Raw genomic sequence first — 22,988 nt, forward strand, 5'->3', positions numbered from 1 at the left:
GTTTAAACACTTAAACAAAAGCATCATCTCAAATTAGAAAGAACATCTTGATGCAAATCCTTGTTTGAATTCTAGGCACAAGTCTAAAGAGAGACAGGAATCCTCAAAGAAAGAGTAACTTGTAGAAAAAGAAGCAGTTCAGTCATGAGGGTGGTATCCAAGCAATGGATCAAAAAAATTTAGTCTTACTGCTCTTACTGGTGGACAGACTAAGCTTACTGGAAATGTGGACTTTCTAGTGAAAAGCAAATAAAGACAAAGAAACAGTAGAAGAGGGAAATTGGAGTTTATGAGGACCTATTTACAAGTGTCAGGAAAGCGAAGCTTTTCCCTCCCTTATTGGAGGAGGAAGATAAAAAACTCAAATCAAATATATGTGTTTCATGTGGTTTACAGACTCAGACACAACATGATGATGGACTATAGGGTGGATTTTTCACCCCATACCAGGAAATAGAAGAGAAAACTGATAGTTGCATTTCAAGGGAGAGAATTCTGAAAATCAAATAAAAATTTGAGTATATTAAACATTCTGTAAGCAAAGACAGACTAATTTATGGAACATGCAATACCATTTCCTGAAAAAGATTTCCAAATATTAAGCCCAAATTTCTAAGCATTAGTTAAAGTTATTAGAATACAAGCTGGAGTAATGGAATCTGTAATGGAATCAGAGTACAGGGCAAAGACCGAAGAGCAAATTACAATTTGAGGGGAGGTCGGTAAGGGCTGGGGAACACAAGAAAGAATCCCACAAAAGTTGAGGATAGGGAAAAAATGCCCAGTCTAGAGATGGTGGAAAACATAGAAGTGGAGAACTGATTAGTTGGTAAGACTGCAAAATGGTGAATCTTCATATCTGCTGATATATCCTCTGATACATCTTCTGATGTATCTGCTGAAATGATCAGAGTGGTGTAAGACAGGATGCTCTGTAGGAGCAGGGGACAGATAATCAAACTGTAAGGACCAGGCACAGCACCAAAACACCAAGTAGGACAGTATAACATGTTGGCAAGCTTGCAAATACTCCAGCAAATTACTCCTTCATGATAATAAGATATGAAAGGGTTGTAAGCATTGTAAGGGACTGCAGAACAGTAATATTACAATATTACAGATCTAGGATTGTGAAGTGGCTGTTTGCTGCACCACCTGGGACAGGTAGGATTAGAAAAGCCAGAAGGGAGTACTTGATAAAGTGGTTTTTTGTTTGCTTGGTAGCATTATTTTGCTTTAGAAACTCCAAGTCCCCTCTCATAACTACCCAGCATGCAGTGGCTGAAAAGATCAGCTCTGAACTGACAAGCCTTGGGGACTGAAGTTTGCACTTCACTTGAGCGAGTTCGTCCTGGTAGTTACTCATGAACAGCAGGAAACATGCCAGAAATGAACTCTGCAGTTTTCTAGCTCATGAAAGGTACTCTCCAGCTGGGTGCAAATGTCTCATTTTTTATTATACCTAGGGGAGAGTGCAAACTGAAAATAGGGCATGGGAAGATTGAAAGATCCAGGAAACTGTGTTCTTATTTTTGATGCTTTAAAGCAACAAGTAGCTTTTCAAGAACTATTGGCCATAGGCATAAGCTTTTATTTTCCAGGTTATTTTAAAAAATGTTAATTCTTTTGCTGGATGTATTCTGGCCCACCTAATTTCATGGAAAAAAATCACCCAAAACCAAGAAACAGCATGGAAAAAAAACAGTGAAAAAAATGTCAAATAAGTGTTTCATGATTAAAAAAAACCAAAGAAAGCTTAACCAAAACTGTCCCTAACCAAGACTCCAGAAAGAGTAAAAGGCCATTGCAGTCCCAAGATTTATGCTTAGACTGCACAAGGAGTGAAGGAAACCACTTTGCCCCAGAGCTGACTCCTTTGTTCCTTTGTTCTTTCCTTGTAGTTTGCTTATCTTTACACTTTCCCTGCTAAGAATCAGGAGGCAGTAAGACTCTGGTCTGAGGATTTCTCACTGCACTGATGATCAGGTCTTCTTTCCAATGAGGGGGTAAAGATATCTGTGAGGAGAACAATTTCTGAGGAGAACAATTTCTGATTTCATGTTGCCAGGGGTCCATCACGATGCTTCATATCAGTTCTGAGCTCTGTCCCAAGCCTCATTTTCAACAGCAGAGCATTTCAGTTCAAATAAATATAAATTAGTATTTCTGCAAGAGAATGAAAGAGGACGGGCAGAAAGAGGCAAGCATAGTGCAGGTTGAGAATACTAACAGAGCTGTATCCATGTATTTCTACCCTGACTGTGCTTGCCCCACACATCTCCAGAGCATAGTATACCAGTTGTATCAAATTACATGGTAAATTGGTGAGATAGGCAAGTGTTCAGTAGGATTCATGAAATGTGTACTTACATCTGACCCAATTAATCCCATTCTCCACAGGGGATAGAAGCTACTATTTGAATGTAATTAATTGTGAAGCATTCTGTAATGATGTTGTCCAAATGACATTGTGCAAGACCAAATTGTATTTGCTAGACTGTTGAAGCCTCACACCATCTCAAGATCTGAAAAGCTTCATGGGTTCCAGAAAAACACAATTTTTGTAGTACTTTTTAAAAAGTGATGTTGAAGCCATTTGTTTCTCTTTTTTTTTTTTTCCAGAGGGAAAACAACATTGTTTAGTCATTCCCATTAACATCCATGGCTTACAGCAAACTGATCAGTCAGAGCCTGATTCTGACACGTTTAGTTCAAATTAATGATCAGACATGTTTATTTCACTTGATCCACTGCTAAAGCAAGATGCTATTTACTGTCAATATGAATATCCATACTTGGGTGTTTCTCTTGTGGCCTCATTTTCTTTCCTTTTTTTCTCCTTTTTTAAAATTTTTTTTTTGTAATAACACTGATCTGTCTTGTACAAAAGAATCCGTTGGCCAACTGGGAGTAGATGGATAGCTGAGGAAGGAGAATTTCTTTGCTGCAACATGAGGAGACAGCTAAGGATAGTTATGCTGGAAGGATTAAATACCTTGATACTCCACATATTCTGAGAACTTGTACCTGAGTCTTCCCAGAGTCGTCACAAAGACCCATTTCAAATTGGGAGCATCTGAAGACTCCTTGCCAAGTCCAACCACAGATCACTAAAACTTTACCCACTTCCACTCTCTGTGACTGAACTCTCCCCACGGCATCTCAGTGCTGGCACAGCCTTGGCTCTTTCCACACAATACTTCTTTATTACAGCAGGATCAATGTCAAGAAGGACTTACTATTGGAAAGCTCAGTTTTGCAGTGACTGGTTGAATAAATCTGGCATACTGAGTGTGCCAGAGTGTTTTTAGCTCCTGAAGAAACAGATTGGAAAGGTCAGAAAAGGCTGCTGTGGTTGCCAAAATATGTGAAGTGACAGAAGTCCAGAACCCTACCCTTGAATTTCTGCATCAAGTTTACAACTTCTCTCTGAGCAATAGTTTTTCAAATCAATGAATTTCTGATTTGTGTATGTAACTTCCCATACAGATACTGTGTGTGCATTTGTACACACATTTATAATGCAAATGGATTATTAATCCACTTGCATAAGTGCAAGTTATTTTACCAATGTGCCAAGGTTTTAATTTCTTTGTGATATCAAGATGAGATTCCTAGGACACTTGATGCCTTTGTTTCCGTGCCTCACCTCACTCTCTTCAAGGGATTCTCCGTGCAGTTTTCTGAGATAATTCATTCTGCTAGTGATGTGGAAGTGCTCCTCCTGTGTCTGACTCATTCATTTTATGTTAAGCCTTCCCAAGCCTGCTGGTGTTAGACACTTGCCTTGAGGTGCTCTGTAGTCTTCAACTGTCAGAAGTATAACTAATTAAGAATGGAGATCACAGACCCTGTTCATTAGAGATTATCTGAGTTGTGCAATTGTGTGATCTTGCATGATGCTCTAAGGAAAACCATTTGTGCCTTTCCTCTTTGGTGTGAAAAGTCTTACAGGTGCCTGTATTTAGCAGCCCTGATACTCTCTAGCACAAACTTTCCAAGAAATTAATCTATCTGTTGTCTGTTAACTTATGCCAGCTTTTTCTTTCTCTTCCATGGAGGGCTCAGTTTCCTAATATGGTTTGTTTCTGTCATTAAAACTGACAGGAAAGAGCCATACAACATATATTTATGCAAAAAAAACCTCAAAGGTCTTACAGCATTCACAGTCTTCAGGTCTTGCAAAGCACAAAGAACCAGATGCTGTCTCCTCATTTACCCCATCTACTGCATTTTTGTCTTATAACCTTTCTTCTGTGCTGAGCATGGCTGGCAAGGGATATTATAGCAACTCTAATCAAGTGTGATGCCATTACAGGCTGGTGAGGTAGAGAGAACTTGTGCATCAAAGGATGCTCTGTTAGAGACCTTGATGTCTTCTGTCTGGAAGATGTAGGAGATCCTAACACCTTTTTTTTCACCACTATCTGTCTTGTTGGATGAATTAAAAATTGTCTGGTCCCATGTGTTTCATCACATGTGCAAAATGGCTGCCTATACTGCATAAGTACTCTATCCTAACTTTGAAGGGCTGATAACCCTGCCACCCTCATAGGACTTCCCATGTGAAATCTGAGGGACATTTTTATGCTTGCAGGTATTTGTGTGGTCTTCTGAGAATTACTTTGTGCTCTTGCTCACCGATTTTCCAGCCCTAACAATAGACTCTATGGGTATTTCCTATAACCTTCCAGTGGCTCTTCCAGACAATTACCTTTCTTGCAAGTTTTCGAAGTTCTTGCCACATCCTTACAAGTGGGAAGTCATGCATCTATTCCACTGTAATTTCTTTATTATTCCATAATGTCAGCTAACCTTCCATCAGATAGGTTCCCCCCTTGATATTTGTGCCTATATGCATGTGTGTGTCTAAGATGAAAGAGCAGAGGAAACACAACATATTTTAGATATTATTCTCCCTACATTAGCTCTACACTATATTTCCCACATAGGTCACTAAATTTTTTTTTAGTGCCTATTTGCCTAATAATTTACAGTTTCCCCCGGGCTCTCATATGCTGGTATTCCTGCAACATCTGGGTTTCAACTTTTCTGTATTTATTAATTCTGTTTCTCTCTTTGAGCCTCTTAAATTGTGTATCATGTTTCTCACTCCAGGTAGCCTCACCAATATTTCTAGCAGTGATTTCCCTAGCAAAACTAAAGAGGATTAGTTGTTTGTTAATTTATATGCTACCTTCAAAATTATTGCTCTATATAGCTTTTTTTAATTACTTTTCAACCCTTTCCTACTAAGCATGAGCTTAGTCGCTTTTCCTACCTGATTTGCAAATCTGTTTTTCGGCTTTTCAGCCTAGCCAATATGTTCTTCATGTAGCATTTGTTTTCAGCTTAATCTTTCTACCTAGTAATAGTAAAATTTCTTATCACTGGCACCGTAAGACAGGATTCCTATCAGAAGCAATAGATCTTTAGTATAGATATTTTGAAAATGTTAGTAAAAAATTGTTTTGGTAGTGCCTACAGAGAAGTACAATACTGTGTTTGTTTTCAAGTTTACATTTTAGACAAAATGAATTTGTCACATGTTTAAGCTAAACATGCTGCATTATAGCCAATGGGATTTGGTAGGAACATTCCTTCTGGTCATTATCCAAACTTAGAAGTTAAATAACCAGTGTGGCTTTGAAATTCACAGGTCAGCCCTTCAGCAACTGGCTGCACCTCTTCCCTCTTGGAAGCTCCATCTGGAGATCATAAACCCCAATAAGACTGCTCCGTGTTAGGCCAGGGCTCAACCTGGTGCAGGAAGCTCTCTCTGACAGCCAAACGTCTTCAATGTGTCTTTCTGGGCTCTAGGACTTTGCAGCTCAAGGACTTTCTAAGCCAGAGGTGGCTTTGTTGTGATGAGTAGCATTTACTATTTATAGACAGAGTGGTCAGTTCAATGTGATGATTTATGAATTATTGAAGTGCTTAGACTAGCTATGAGTTGTTCGTATTAGGTCCTCAGCACTCGTGGGACTAGGAGTACATATGACTACCGGAGCTGCCAGGAGTGCACGTCAGGATGGAGAAGAGCGTTGTAAGTGGAGGAAAACCTTGTACATGGTTAATCAAGGAACAGAAATGGCCAAAGCTTTATGTTAGATGAAAGCAAACAGAATGACTAATGGTTTTGGAAATTTGTTATGATTCAAGCCAACTGGGACAAAGGAACCATGCGGTCTCCAGCTCACCTTTCCCCCCACCCCCATTTCAACAGTGATAGAGAGGGAGACAATTCAACTAAAAAGACTCAAGGGTTTGAGATTAAGGATAAGGAGGGTAATAATCATAGAATGGCATAGGCTAGAAGGGACCTTAGAGATCATTTAATAGTGTACCATTTAAGATGATAAGTAAAGAACCAGAGTGACTTGGGGAGAAAAACATAGATTTATTTCACCACCACCATTTACACAGTAGGAGGAATACATCAAGAAATATGATCCGATCTTGTAATACACTTCACCCCACCCCTCCATCTTCTCAGCTACCTCCTCCCTGTCATCAGTGCAAGGCAGGGCAGGAGGTGCTGTCCATCTGGCCATTACTCATTGTCCATGGCAGCTCCTCCTTGAGAAAGAGGGCTCCTCGCAGTCTCCTTCATGCCGCATGGTGTCCACCTCACTGGAGGCAATCCTCTTCCTCCTCGTGGGTCCCTTGGGGTCATGGATCACTTTGGGCACTTTTCCCTCCCCCGATGCTTGGTCTCTCTCTCTCTCCTCTCGCATGGAGCTCTGCATGTACCGACCCATCCTGGATGTTCTTGCCTCAGTCAATTCCCTCAGCTGGCAGGCAATCTCCTTCCTGCCATCTCAACCACCATGAGCTTCAGGGAAAAGTCCTGCTCCAGCAGCCTTATCTTTCTCCTTCTTCTCTGGGACTCTTCTCCCCCTCTTTTCTTCTCAGGATGATGTTCCTTTGTTCTCCTCTCACCTCCCCCTCCTCCAACAGAAAAACTCCCCAACATTAAAGACAAGACAGCTCAAAACAAGACGAAACCAAAAGAGAGAGATAGAACAATGGGGTCACCTCTTAAATACTTGATGGCAGAGGCACTGATTGTCCTGGCTCTTGCCAGAGGCAGGTCCAACTCCTGCCTGGGGGTGAGGGAGGCTCTTGAAGTTTTCCTCAAGTCTACTCTCATTTTTTTACAAAAAACCCTCATCAGGCTCAAACTCATGAAAAAATTAAAATGTGTATTTGCAGTGTCCAGTCAGTATTTCTCATGAGTAAAGTAATGCTGAGTTCAGTGAATGCACCTGCAACAGAACAGGGTTGAAAGAGATAGTTATGCTAATTTTCTTTCCTAATCTGAAGTTTTTTTCAATTACATGAACAAGAGCAGGAACAAATTTAGCATATTTAAGGATTTAGCATAAACCAACTTCATCCTGCCATTTCAGGCCTCTCAGATGGTGGTTTTGGGGCTACTAGTGTTTCTTACCCATGCAAACAAGAAAGCAAAACCAAGATTATTTGCTCTATAGTTAAAAAAAATAAATAAATTGTGAAACACTAAGTGCTGCTGTTCCAAATCTTCACCTTCACATTGACTTCAGATGTTACATAAAAGCAATTGATTACCTAGCTGTTGCAGTCCTTTTTTTTAAATGTTTTTGAGCAATGCCATTTTGTTCCATATTTTGGAGATGTCCTAGATTTGTCTGTCATGAGCTATGGCGGAGTCAGTTCTGTATCCTTTGCTAATGGATTGGTCTTTTAATATTCTGCCCTTACCTGTGCTGGATGTTCATGCAGTGGAAACATAAAAGGTATTTTTTCAGAGGGACTAAACAGGAATGTCAAGAAAGAGTAACAAAAAAATCCAGAGAGGGTAGCTTTTTAGAATCACTGGATCATAGAAACATTAAGGTTAGAAAGGACCTTAAGATAATCAAGTCCAGCCTACAGAAGTCCCTTTGCAGGCACAGAAGATGTTGTCTTGAACCATATCAGAGAACCACAGAATCACAGAATGTCAGGGGTTGGAAGGGACCTCAAAAGATCATCTAGTCCAGCCCCACTGCCAGAGCAGGATCACCTACAGTAGGTCACACAGGAACGCGTCCAGGCGGGTTTTGAATGCCTCCAGAGAAGGAGACTCCACAACCTCCTTGGGCAGCCTGTGCCAGTGCTTTGTCACTCTCACAGTGAAAGTTTTTCCTAATATTTTTGTGGAACCTCCTATGTTCCAGCTTGTACCCATTGCCCCTTGTCCTGTCATTGGATGTCGCTGAAAAGAGCCTGGATCTGTCCTCCTGCCACTCCCCCTTCATGTATTTATAAACATTTATGAGGTCACCCCTCAGCCTCCTCTTCTCCAAACTAAAGAGACCCAGCTCCATAGTTGTAACTACTCGTTTATTTTCAAGTTCGCACAGAGGATGCTTTTCCTCAGATACATGAAAACTCTTTTTGGATCCTCTTGTGCTGTATGCTCCTGTTCTTTTATTACTTCTAGGTACTGGGAATGCCTGTTTGTGTGGTCTGTCTCTTACTTGCTCTTTGATCCTTGTTCACTTTCCCTTGTGGCTTGTATTCTGTGACTTCGTTGTAAAAATAATTATTTGAGTTTTTCCTTCTGACGTATGAAGACTGATAATTTTGTCACGCTGCTTCATTCTGCTACTCCTTTTCCTTTTTTTGGTGAGCTGTTTTTTGAGTGTTTATCTAGCTGGAGTTGAATATCAGGCTTATATTGTGACAATATATTATTTACTGTTTTTTAACCTGACACTGTGTTTGAACCTAACAGCTGTTATTTCCTGAATATTTTTCAAACTTCACATGATGATTTTACTGCTGGTGGCATGCCAGTCAGACTCTCAGGTTTTTCTGCCACTGCTACACGTTCTTTCATGCCCAACCTGACTCTCGTGAGTCTGTCACATATTTACATCCTTCAGCTATGAAGCGGGAACACAGCTCTGGGTCAGTGAGGTCTTACTCATCTGAGGGGTGATACAAAAGCATCATAGTGGGCCTATGACACTTTGTCTCTTGTGTGAGCTCTGAGATGCCTTAGCCTGAGGGAGACGCCTGCACTCCCAAAGCAATGTACCCTGAAGGTACAGGGATGCCCAAAGGATAATCAGCATGTCAAGATGGAATGTGAATTTTGACCTTTTTTTCCCCCACAACTCCTCCTCTCTTGCCTTCCATATCAAAGTGAAGATGTCTTAGGAACTGGTACCAAGATTCATATTAATTGGGGAATCTTTTCTGCCAGCAGCTTTCAAAGCTTCGAAGCAAAGAGGCTTAGAGTTTAGCCTCTTTGCATGTTTAAAGCATTACAAAGCGGAGAAATTTGTTTGTCCTGGATCTATACTGATTTCTATTCTGTTCTTCAAAATACAAACACAGAGTCGTAGGATGGCAGGGAACAGGACCAGAGGAGCCCTTGAGAGCCAGCTGGCAGAGTTGCACCAGGCAGTACTCTGGGAGATTTACAGTTGCTGAAAATATTAATCAGTACTCTTAAACAGTTTCTTCTGTAATGTGCCCAATATATCAGGAGTGAGTTTAAGAGAGATTTGTGATGGATTGTCCCTCAGGGAGGCTGTAGGCTGAACTATATCTCTTTGTGGATGTGCTGACCCACAGTTGAGAATTTCTGATTTACACCCTGTAATTCTCCTTGACTTGCAAGTACTCCTGGAGCACAGGTCAGTAAAAAAGTCTCTGAACAATTATTTACCATTCCAGACAGGAATAGCGATAGGCTCTTTCTATCCTAAGGGTCTTTGTTCACTGTTACAGCTGCAGATACACCACTGAAGCACAGCTACACAAATTTGTATTTTACAACTCATGCCAATCTCCTGTTGAGCTGTCTGCTTTCTGAATCTGTGCTCCTATCCTTTCTTCACACTGAGAATGGCCCCTTGCCCTATAGCCCTTTTTAGAGGTTACTTTTAACTTCTGTCTGGACAGAGGAAACAGTTTCTCAATGCATAGATGAGGAGGCAGGATTAATCCAATACTTATTTTGACAGTGTTATTAAAACCATAAATGCATGATGCATTCTAAAAAGAACCTGCCTGAGCAATTAGCTCAGTAATCAGACATTTAAAAAACAGTGGCAGAAAAGCAGAACTATGGATTAAGATGCATGATGATTTTCTTTATTTAATAGAAAAGCACGCAGAATTTTAATTACAATCGGGAGATTTTATTTTTGCTGTGAGTACTCATGTGGGTTGCTAACATGACAACTATGGTTTCACATAGAAGGACCGCACAAGGCAAGACTTGAAAACTGGCAGATAAGGATACAGTGACTGTTTCATTTTGGGCCCTGCAAGAGAACACATGTCTGAAATGAACATGTGACAAGTGGGGAATATTGGATTTCTGTGTGAGGATTTGCCATGTCAGACAAAGAGCAGCCATATATTATCTGTGATGCTGAAATGATCACATCATTTACAACCTTTGAAGCAACAGGAAAACTGAATGCAACATCATCTCATAATGATCTCAGAAAGAACTCTTTCGTTTTTTTCTGCCTGGTTATATATAGCTGTTAGAGAGGGTCCTGCTGAGCGGAAAATGGAGCATATGATCAAGGGCAGTCCAGTGAGTCAATTTACTGACTAATGCTGTAGATTATCATGTCAAATATATAGCACCAGCAGTATGAACAATAATGAAGCCTAGCTTATTTCTTTCCTGTAAATTGAAATGAAGATGTGATTGGAATTCTTACACCTTGGATATGTGAGCCAGATTCTCTTAATCATCCAAAACAAATTGCCTTATTCTTTATATTGACATTTATTCTAGCAGCCATTCCAAGACTGGCAAGCTGAAACCATCTATTTAAATGTGTCAAACATGTTTAAAATATCCTCTAGACAGCTGTCCCCTCGGGTGATGGTTCAATGGTCTCGCGTTTTGAAATACCTGCTCCCCTCAGACCAAAGAAGGGATAACTCAGCCTGTTATCCTGTGGGGAGAAATCATTCAGTACCAGGCCATGCAGAGGAAATGCAAATGAGCTCTAGGATCACCAGTAAACCATCCAGCCATGAATCTCCTGTGGCAAGAGACTCATAGAGACCCCAGACGGCCACTGCAAGGAGCCTTTTATTGTTGGACTTCAGAGTGTCAGTGACTAAGTGTGAGGAGAAGGATCTTGCCAATATAATCCATGGACATTCTTCCACTACTTTTCTTTTCTTTTCACGTTACAGAGAGAACATATCCATACATGAAAATATTCAAGGCCACGTTGGATGGGGCTCTGAACAACATGATCTAGTCAAAGATGTCTGTGCTCATTGCAGTGGGGTTGGACCAAATGACCTTTAAAAGTCCTTCCCAATCCAAGCTGTTCTATGATTCTGTGACTCTATGAAAGTCTGATCACCTTTTGATCTGTTAAAATTCTAGCCAGATCCGAGTGAGCAAAAGCTTAGGGAAGTAACATTTGAATTGAAAGTCACTGCCACTCCTTCAGGGATAAAAAGGAGTACACAATCAATGTTATTGATTTCTAAACTCCTTTCTCTAAGAACAGAGTTGAGAATAATTGGAGAGACATTTACTAACTGTTTGGTAAAGACATATCACAAAGCCTAAATATTACTTATCCATTAAGTATAGTTACCTAAAGGTGTTGTGTAAACTAATACAGAAATTAACACATTTAGCACATTATAAGGAAAAGCAGATGGTTCTGCTGTGGTTTGACATGTCATTGGGGTACTCCAGAGCACGCCAAATCTTTAATCTGCTACTTTGCATACACTACCACATTACTCAGTTTTCAGTAGACTAGAACACCATGTACTATGTGCAAATAGCAACTTTTTTGCCGAGCTTTAAACTTAGAATAAAAGTGAAATGCCACTTGCTAGATTTGCAGCACTCATTATGTTTGTTTTCCAAAGCCTCCAAATGGTTCGTGTCACATGTTCTGGGCAGTAAGAACAACAGCACAGATGTGGGCCAACAGACTCGGAGATCTTCAGCTTTCCATGCCAGCAACAGAGCATGCTGTACATCATGAACAGTAGTGCAATTGAGCAGTGATACATTTCAAAATACTTTGTGGTACTGGAAACTCTTTGAGCAATTAGGAGCTCTGTGGGTGTTCAAAGGTGGAAGGTTTTATTTTTTTTAAAAGTCAACTCTTCCCTGGCTATTCTTAAAAGGTAGAATAGCACCTCTCAGTTCAGAGATGGTCAAATATTTGGAAATCAGTGAGGATGAAAGCATCGAAGAGGACATAGGCAAGAGCAGAACTGGGAATTAGAGGGGCAAAATGTGATGTAGAAAAAAGTAGAAAAAGAGTCATGAAGTGAAGAGATGGGTGAAGAAGGAAGGGGACAGGGAAGCCAAAGGACCAAGAGTAGCCATTGGATACAATTTCCTTAGTTTTATTGTGTTTCACATTAGTGGTTTTAAGACCACATTCAAGTTTCCAAATCAGAGGATAAACAAATGAGTTTAATGCCTACTTATTATAAATGCACAGTGTGTGATATCCTACCACGCAGTATTTAGGCTGCCCCAAACCCGTCATGTTTTCTGAACTTGGTAGAGTGCTTCTGCCTGGTACTCATGAGGTTGTTGGATGGCCAGTGAAGTAGAAATCCATGTTGCTGGGTCCCCAGGGGCTCCTTCACTGCTTCATTCTCTGGCTTATTGGTATATTTCCTGAACATGATCCTTCCTCGGGTGTTATCCCCTCACCAAAATAGGACCTCAAGATCAAGTGATTGTCAGCCCTCCAAGTGAGTCCTGATCTCTTCAGTACACTCAAGGACAGGTTTCTCCAGAGCTCCAGCACTGCAAACACTGATCTAGAATTAGTCCAGGACACGAAAAAGATGAAACACACAACACACATATTTCAGGAAGGCTGCTGCCATAACCTGTATTTCGGTGTTGTTTTTGTACTCTCTCCTGTAGATAAATTAACTGAACATTTCTTCTCCCAGTTTCCTTGATATTCCTGAGAAAAACTTGAGTTCAGATCCTCTCCCAAATATACCTCTTCTGCTGCTTCCATGTTTCATCTGCCTGTACCTCGCATTGCTGACTTTGTTTATGTACTATTAAATCTATTGTTTCAGGTTACCCTTTAAACAGGTTTACCAAGTAATAAAAGTCCATCACCAGGCGATCTGTTGCTTAGCTACTGACCTGGGCAGATGGTCGTCCTGGAGAGGTGCCAGCACCCCACCGAAGAGCCTGTTCATGGCAGAGAGGATTGGAAATCTTTAATGACCTCTGTCCGTGTGTTCTATATCCCTGCTCCTCAGAACAACATTTCCATCTGAAGGGAAAAGCTACCAGAATAGTTAGCATTTTGAGAAGGTATTCAAAATGGAGTCTGCAGTTTGATAAATGATCTGGAGAGAACTCCTAACCCTAAGCTGGATTACAAAAATTCTCACTAGGTAGACTTACCACTAACAAATTCCTTTAGGGAATCCAAAAGGCATTAGTTGACTAAATTAAGTAGATTAACTCATGTATCCCTGTAGATATACACATATCTACACGTATGACTGCATACATATGATGTGAATGTACGTATTTTTGTGTGCATGTGGGTAATACAGTAAGATGAAAACTATAAGACTCATTTTTAATGAAATCTTATTTCACTTCTGTTGTATGCATGTTTCCAATGACCTTGTAGGATTTGTGGATTTATTACTTAGAGATGAGGAAAAAAAACCCAACCAACATTTCTATGTAAAGATTGCACTATCAAGTTTCTATAGCATTGAGTGTTGCTGATTTTTACCTCATGATGAATGTTCATTTTACTGTCAATAAATAGTATCAAGAGTTTTATAGAGTAGCCCTCATAGAAGCAAATCAAGATGAAATATAGAAGCTTATCTGTGTAGTAAATTTTGAATATATTCAAACAGTCAAAATGTTTCTAAGGTGCAACAATTTAATTTTAGAAACAAGTTTGAAGTGCAGATAGCTGACAAATACTTTATTTAACCCCATCAGTCTTCAGAGCTATGTTAGAACAGCTGCAGAAATACAGACTGAGATGATATGCAAAGCCAGAAAGGATAATGGTGTAGGAGAAGATAGGAAAAAAAAAGCAAAACCCGAAACTTCATTTATTAGAAGCTTGCTATTAATAACTGATAACCAGAAAAAGGAAGGTGTTGGTTTATCAGTTGGCCTGTCTTCTCAGGAAAAAAAACAACAGCATGCACACGCACACACACAGCTTATAAAATTTGCATGTGAACACTTTAAGATTATTCAGATACTCTTGACTATTTTTAGCTGTGGAATTTAAATTATTTATATAATTTACAAAATTTAATTCGTTTTGTGCAGTATTTGCATGAATTAAATGCATGAATGTCTGAGAATGCTCTGGTAATCTCTGTTCTCATTTGTCGAGTTTTGTTCTGGGTGTTCGTTACAGCAAACGGCTTGAAGTAGAGAATCTATCAACAGGGAGGAAAAAAAATTCTTCCCTCTCTTTCCTAGCACCGAGTGAGAGACAGCCATTGCTCAGCAAGGGGCATAGATAGCAGAGATCTCAGCACTTCATCCCCAGCCCTGGCCCAGGTGGGAGGACAGTGTCTGCTGTCCCTGGCCTGCCGCAGAGTGGGCTGCGGATTGGCCCCACGAACGGAGGGAGCAGAGGGAATCACTACCTGTGCCTGAAAAAATCCCCAGCAATTCATTGTTCTAGAGGACAGTCTGCATGAATCAAGTCAGGAGTGCCATTTATGGGCTCTGTATCCACACCTACACTTCTTTCTTTTTTTGAAAATTTTTTTAATCTCAACTGTTTGACGAATTACCTAAACTGAGATACCACGGTCAGGGCACGAGAGGGCTCTAAGAAAGTCATTTAAGATGATTACGGCTGAGGCAGAGGCTGGTGAGAAATTTACCAAATGTGCAACATAAACCATCTTCCCCAAAATATTTAAATCTACTCAGATGTAAGTGCCAGAAAACCTGATGGGAAAAATACTGGGGAGGCAGGCACTCAGATATCTCTTTTCTTGACTGGGGGCTGTGAGATCTGGTGCCCCATGTGCTGTGGCAACAGTTTCCCCAAATCTGTCACACAGCCCAGGATACTGAGCACCCTTGTCCTGGGACGAGACTTGCTGGGGATGGTTGTCCCTGCAACAGGTCTCAGAGAGGGAGAACATTGAAGTCTGAGTCTGGGGTTTGAGTGCTGCCAGCCCGAGGAAAGTGAGAGAATCTGCCTGTGCCCTGCGTCATCCGCCCTGGGGCATACGTTTTGCAGAAAGCAAGAGGAAGTGGGAAAGGTGAAGTTTAGGTACATTTCTCTCACTTTTTTAAGTTCTGAGGGTCTAAGATTTTAGCAAATATAGTCTCGTTTTCCATTAGTTTGCTTTGATTTGTTCATGTGAAATGCTGGAATAGCCTGCCCAGGGAAATGACAGTCACCATCCCTAGAGGTGTTAAAAAAATTTGTAGGTGTGGCACTAAGGGATAAGGTTTAGTGGTCATGGTTATGTTGGACTGATTGCTGGATCTGATGATGTTAGAGGTCTCTTCCTCATAATGATTCCTCTTAATGATCTCTTCCAATCTTAATGATTCTATGATTCTGATCTATGATTCTATGATTCTATTCCATGTTCTAGCTGAAATAATCACGCATTTAAACACTAATGTTGCAGTTTGCTCAGCTTTGCACACAGACAGCATGAGCTGAAGTTAGTTACCCTGTATCCAACAGATTTCTGGTCAGAGCAGATCATCTTTCAAATCTAGGTCATTAAAAGGTATTTGTCTGATGTAAAACAGACTAATGTGCCCTTCTCACTGATAAACTGGTCAACCTGGGCTTTCATCAGAAAGAAACTGGCAGAAGAGTTATCCAAGAGCAGTCAAGTCTCCACACTCCACTGTCCTGAGAGGATTTAGTATTCAGGTAAATTAAGTCATAAGACACTCACAAATCACAGCCTCTGGATATTTTAAGGTATCACTTTAATTTAAAACAAAGAGAAAACAAGCTACTGTGTCAGGAATAGATCTATTATTTAGGAGCTATAACTCTCTGTCATAACATTTATGATGCTTTACAAAACAGCAGTTCATCTGGTTCTCCCTCCCCCAAAATAAAATTGTTACTTATATGTAAAACATGAATAAGAAATCTACATTAACTCATCTGCAAAATTGAGAGAATGAAGCCTTGCTTTATTATAAGGAAAAGAATTTATTTTCTTTTTAACAAACTGGTCACCCTTACTCACTGCATAATCTTCATTATTAAAGTAATTCTTGAAAAATTTAGATTCCACTAAAAGATATTTCAAGCCAGGAAAATACTTTTGCTCCACAACATGTTTAAATTATGTTACTCTTCAGCTGGATAGTGTTCAATTCCTACTCGAAGAGGGCGAAGTCACATTAACTACCATTTCATTATTATATTAACAACAGTTCACTTGCTGTTCTTACAGAATGAATAAGTAAATCACTCATGCTTCAGAGGTTTTTCTGCTGTTTATTGGAGATAGGAGGTATTATTAAACAGAGTTTTCTAAACCAAAACCTAAATTTGTTCACTGGAAACTCTTACCAAAGACAACAATGCCCAATTTCTCCTCCATTAATTAAAGTATCAGTGCTATTTACAATGCAAGGTCTGTTTTGCTTAGATTTTACAAGGCATAAGCTCCCAAATGAGAGAAAAAACAAACTTCAGTGAGCAGGAAAATCTGTGTTAAGAGAGGGAGAAAAGGACTGTACGCCAGTGTTCCGTAGAACAGTGGGTCCTGATGGAGCAGCATCAAGCAGTAGGAGCAGTCAGAGACTGCTTATGTTTTCAGTGAAACATCTTGGTGGATACTTAGGAAAAAACAATGCTTAGGCCAAATTCAGGGAAGATCAAGGTGAGAAAGTGACAATTTTATGTAACCTTCCGCTCCTCTGAAGTCTGGATTGAGGAGGGGTAGGAATGGCATCTAGCGTAGGTGGGTTGAGATCTGGAGTTCTTCAAGGTGGAACAAACCAGAGAAGTTTGTTAGTGAACTCTTTATTAACAAAAGTCACCAGAGCTTGCTCCATGTTCCTTTTTACCCCCATCAAACTGAAACACGTAGGTTTGCTATGTAAGAGTCGTCTTCTTTCGTATTGGGAGGATTTAACCTCAAGGCAGAACTATGTGAAAAGAAAAACATGTCGCTCAAAGTACTAAAAACTAGGGAAAATGCAGGACATTTCAACAGTGGCTCCAGCTCCTGGCATATTATCAAAAGGTGGAAGAACTTAACTTCCATAGGATATGCTGCATTTGGTGAGAAGGAGAGGCCTTTGTTCCAGAATTGTTTCTCCAGCAGGCATCAGGCATGGATATTGGGACAAATTTTATTTAAAAGCACCAAGAAACCTGGAAGGACTTTTGTGTCTTCTGAAAATAAGCAACTAAGAGTGCACTTTTCCATGAACTAAGCTGCACTTTCAACAGCAGCGCATGAACTTATGAATCTGCACCATTGTACCGTTTTCATTGCCTGAAATGTTCTCACACAACGATTTACACACATAAATGACAAATAATTTCCTTTTAAAAAATTATATCTCCCTTTCTCCTTCATGGTTTTATTGTTTTTTAACCTATATTTCCTGCATCAAAAAAAATCCAACAACAAAATCTACTGAAAACCAGAACATAGTCATTTTCTTTCCATTTATTAATTTTCACCATTATTTTATGAACTCTATGATACTCTCCTCCAGATACAGCTTTTCTAAGATGAAATCTACTTTGTTTCTTCCCGTGTAGAGCAAGTCTTGATGCTCCTCTTTGTATTTTATCTAACTCTGTTATGTCTTTACTGACTTTAAGTGACCAGAAATGCTCCTCATGTTCAAAAACTGATCACACTGTGCATGTATAAAGTAGCAGAATGATGTTTTCCGTTTCATTTGCCCATTGCCTGACTGCTGCTTAGGAGAAGACTGATGTTATCGGAATAATCTACGTGGTAATTCCCCAAAGTCCCACCTGGGAAAGAAGCAATTTTGAGCCCATTACTGGTCTGTTTGTAATTAGGGTTATCTTCTGTAAGGTACTTTACCTTGCACTTGTCAACCCCATATTTAATTTACTGCCGTTTTGTTACTTAGTCACTCAGGATTTAGAAATCCATCTGGAAAACCTGGATTAGATTTATCCACTTTGAATAGCCCATTTCACCTGTACACCTTCCCTTGGGTACCTTTGTTTCAGCTCATTTATAAATCTCTTCCTTTTTACTGGTTCTCACACAGACTCTTGGGGATTCCCCCCAGTGAATCCCTCAATTATGAAATTGATCTTTTACTCCTAAACTCCATTACTCCCTTTTAAATAGTTAATCTATGAAAGGACCAAAGAGGATTTGAAAGTCCAAATATGCTTCTCAGCTGAACTACCTTCACCCACATACTCAGTGACTCCTGAGAACTGAAACCATGTGAGCATGACTGTCTTTGCAAAACCACACCATGAATTATGTAAAGTACTGGGAGATGGGAGGTGTCTCAAAATCGTAAAGATGATATAGGAATTAAGTCTCCAAAGCTATTTTGGTGTCTAATTCCTATTGATTCCATTCTGCATTCAAGTCTGAATTTATTGTGGGTTTCTCACTTTTTGCATATGAATGCCAAAAGGAAAATTTCTCTAATGTTCTCTACACTATACTGAAAACTAATCTTCTATGTCCTTGAAATTTAATTAAACCAGATAGTTTAAATTGTTTGCCCACCATATGTTGGAAAAAGAGTAGTGAAATTAAACAAATAAATCACATCAGAGAGTAAATGAAATACTCTGTTTGAAGCCAGCCCCTCTCTCATTTTCCTCATTGTTAAAACTGAGTCAATGCTGAAAATAAGTTTTTAAAAGTGGTCACGGCAAAGCATTTCAAAATGCATTGTATGGGAAACTATGTATGCAAGGCATTGAATGGACTATTTTTTCTAAACTATTTTACCCATTCTTGATTGCTTTGATGTGAAGTTAGTAGTATGAATTACATTCTAGACCTGACAGAACAGAAATAAAAGCTTTACAAAGATGGAAGATGAAGAAAGAATATCATATCAGAAATATAACCCCCCTTGATTTACATGTTGCCCACTGTAAAGCTAAGACAAAAGAATCTAATGACTTTAATTCATAAAGCACAGAAAATTATTAAACTCATAGGGCAATTAAAAATTAAGAAAAAAACTTAATTCTTGTTTGCTGAACATTGTTTAAAGCCAACACCTAGGTGTGCTCATTATGGCACCATAAGATAATACACATAAAGCTGAAAAGAAAAAACATCTGTAGAAAGCATTTGTCCACATCTCAGAAACTGTAACTAGTTTTCAAAGGAAAATTATTCTAAAATACACAGGAGTGTGGACATCTGAGAGGAAACATACAAAAGAACTCTTTCATCTTGCTATATATTTCCTTTTTGTTTCTCATCCTAGCTTGTGACCCTTTTCCCTATATCTTCATCCAGGACAGATGGAGTTATGACTATGTATTATGCAAGACTAATTCCAGTTCCCTTTAGAAGGATAAAGTCAATGACTTCAATGGCAGTGGATTCTGACACTCCAATGGCTTCCAGCTGGTCTTTGATTTTGGTTATAAAATCTATAAAAATATAAACAGCCTGGGATTTAAGTGAACGAGATCCTGTCTAGTTTAAAATTAATAAGGTTTATGTGTCATCTGATTAAAACAATGGTGGAGATGTCTGCAAAATCATTTGGACTGGTTTACCAGTGACTAAGCTGGTGAAAAGCACAGGTTGAAGACTGTCTTTGGATGAGTCTCCACAGTAGGGTATGTCAGATGGTGTGAGCTGAATATGACCTTGAGAATGAAGAGTCCAGTAGTTCACCAAGCCTCTAGGTTAGAGGAAAACATATCCACTATGTTAAAGGAAGACACCTGAAGTCAGTTCTTCATCTCACATTTTGAAATGTAAGGAAAAAAGGGTTTTATTTGTCAAAGAATCTGAATTTGGTTTTCCTTCTCTGTAACCCTTCCCCAAAATCCTTTATGTGCAACAGAATGTTGGACCATAATCAGAAATGTCAAATCATAGCCTTGCCACAAGGTTATGGTGTTTTAGAGACAGTTTTGTAAACTATATCCGTACTGCTAAAGTAAATCACATCTGGGTTTTTATTGTTCCTGAGGCCAGCTATCACCACATGGCTCATGACTGCAGTGTGTGTTGTTAGTCCCCAGTAGAGCAGGTTCATCTGGCAGAGAGCTTGTTGGTATGGCCCATGTCAGAGTGAGTTAACCCACAAGCAGTGTGGACAATGAAATTCCAGCACTTGGATTGACTCCTAGCTCTCTTCAGCATCAGGGAGGAAGTATTTCTGTCCATGTTGTTTTATTTTGGGTGGAACTAGTTTACGAGCTCAGGGGAACAATAGGATACAAACCTGACTCTGCAGTCTCATGGGAAAAGTATCCTCCCAAGCACAGACATGGAGGTCCTCACCTCTGCAGAGTTTCATTGTTAATTTTCAAAACTACTGACCAATTTCTGAGGGTTTTCAGGTGATGTCTAGTCAGTTGGGAGAGTTCTGATGGCATCAGCCTGTGAGACTGCAGATGCTGACAGTGCTCAGAGGGCAGGCAATATCAGGCTGCAAAGGACCTTCAGCTCCTGGGGGATTTTACTACTGAAAATCATGTGGTGGTTATGGAGCTGTAACACCTCCAGGGTTTGAGGTGGGGCTATAAGGACTATGGCTTTTCTTGCTTCCAGTGGCACTTAGATGATCACAACAGCTACAACTTAGATGTCTCTAGTGCTAAGTTTTGTTAAGAGTGTAATGTCAAGCATAGAAACAAGTGGCAGGGTAGAAACACAGTGCCATTCTTCTTATTAATTAATTAGCTAGTCTTTGGAAAAGTTTTTCCTGATAAGGACTAAAAAAAGCTATACAGACACACACTTTTTTGCAACCAGCAAAGAGCTTCATGTTGGGACAACAGGTAACAAACCAATGCAGATATTTATCCAAAAGAAAGAGATTCAAGTCTGCTGAAACAGAGAAAGAATGGGAGCACATTGTCCTCAGCCCTCAGGGGAATGTACTTCTTTTATCCAGGGTAAATGAGCATCTACTGCAGTCCTAAACAAAAAACTAGCATGGGCACACTTCTCTCTGGGTTTTGTGAGTAAGCAGTGACACAGACAACTGTCTGTGGGGAGAAAAACAGGGCTCTAAATCCCATCAGGAAACAAGTAGCTCCTTATGGCTAAAGGTTGGATGCTGAAGACCTGAAAGAATGTGACTTAAACATCCCTGTCCCAAATCTCAGATGTCTCCTCGCTTGAGTTACAACAGTGTAAGCTCAAAAGCAGGGCTGTGATGTTGAAGACAAATAGCTCGGCCCCATGCAACAAAGCTGTGACCCAGCAGGGCACAGTGAAAGTCAGTGAAAGTTTCCATGTCCTGCATGAAGCTCAGTATATTCCTCCCCCTCCCCCCCCCAATCCCTCAGGAGTAACAGAAATTAATTTTTTAAAAAATGAATGAAGTACATATGGCAACACAGCTGCTGAAAATCTGTTACCCTTTTTAATCACCTCTCATGTCCTGGTGTGCATTTTATCCCTCAAACTCAGTAAAAAGGGAAAGCGCTGTGAGGAAGGCAGTTCCCTATGTTACTGAGGGACTTAGTGGCGTTATTAACTCGTGCAAGAGAAGCCTTGCCTATAAGACTACTGAAAACATCTTTGAAGTACTCTACACGCTTATAATCACTAGGACAAGCAGAATTTCACAGTTCTCACAGAGGGACTGAAAACTGCAAATAAATAAAATTGAAAAAGAAGAGGGCTGTGATTCTTTTCCTTAATGATGGTGAGCCTTTGAAAACAAAGGTCTATAAACCCTGGATAAGTGCTCAAACAGCCTTGTAATATCACAATTTTCCACCTGCTTATGGGTTCACTGTAGAATAGCCCTCAGGGTGAGATGACAGGGGCTCCAAAGCACTGTTTACTGCCTATCCTTCTTCCATAAGCACTCAATGTCATAAGCAGTCAGAGTGACTATTTCTTATTTGGCGGCCTTGGATCATGCTACGAGTTTTTGACATATGCATGTTAGCTCCAAGGTAAGGAGAACAAGTGTAGTGATATACTCAGTTCCAGTGCTGGAGCTGTGAAGGGAGAAAAACGCCATTCTTTTTGGTGAAGGAGCAGTGATTTATGTCCTGAATAGGTGTATTTTATCCTCCCTCCCCACCCTCAAGTTTAGCAAATGTACTCCATATTCAATATCTTGCGATTGTGATGTTTTTTCTCTCAGTCTCTGATTCTCTGTAAAGATCAGAAGGCTGTGGTTTGGTGAGAGATACAAGGGAGTATTCCCTGTGAGGAAGTGGGCTCTGTGTGCACCCAAGAAGCAGTCATTTTAAGTTCACAATGAAGCATTTGTCAGCTGAAGAGAAGGTCTTTAACTAAGGCAAGCTGCCGGACCTACAATTTATCCCTGCTGGAATAAAAAAGAATAAAGCTGCTTGTTTGTTGGTTTTGAATCCTTCATGGAGGGCTGCCAGTAACTGTTAACTTGTGTATTATTGTGCTGTCAGACAGGAGAAATGTCAGTGAGAATTTAGCAGCACAGTCACAAACCTTTCATCACACAGTTATCACGGTGATAAAGTTCAGTGGTAGTTACTCACCTCTCCAAAAGCAAATATTACCCACTCAGACAAGAGAGAGAATGTATTTCTGCAAGGTAGTGCTATATTAGCTCGCGTTATTGCGTTTAACTCCCAGATACCACTAAATCCATGTGCCTAGTGCACTTCGAAGTATTGATTCTTGGAGTTCTCCTGTGAGCAAGGAGACACCATGACCTTCCCTCTCTTCATATAGAGATGGAGGTGCAAGGCTGTGGTTAGACTGAGCAATAGATACACATTGCCATGAGCTTGGGCCCTTGGATCTCAGGGTCAACAAATTCA

At 40.0% G+C, this 22,988-nt stretch overlaps 1 protein-coding gene across 2 annotated transcripts in view; it reads left to right on the top strand.

Moving 5' to 3' along the window:
* The window catches only part of GLRA2 (glycine receptor, alpha 2), a 133,615-nt gene that overhangs the window by 109,969 nt on the left and 658 nt on the right, over positions 1 to 22,988 (top strand). The gene's annotated exons all lie outside the window — the stretch shown is intronic.

Source organism: Apaloderma vittatum, unplaced genomic scaffold (assembly GCF_000703405.1).
Source record: "Apaloderma vittatum isolate BGI_N311 unplaced genomic scaffold, ASM70340v1 scaffold7287, whole genome shotgun sequence".
Lineage (NCBI taxonomy): Eukaryota > Metazoa > Chordata > Aves > Trogoniformes > Trogonidae > Apaloderma > Apaloderma vittatum.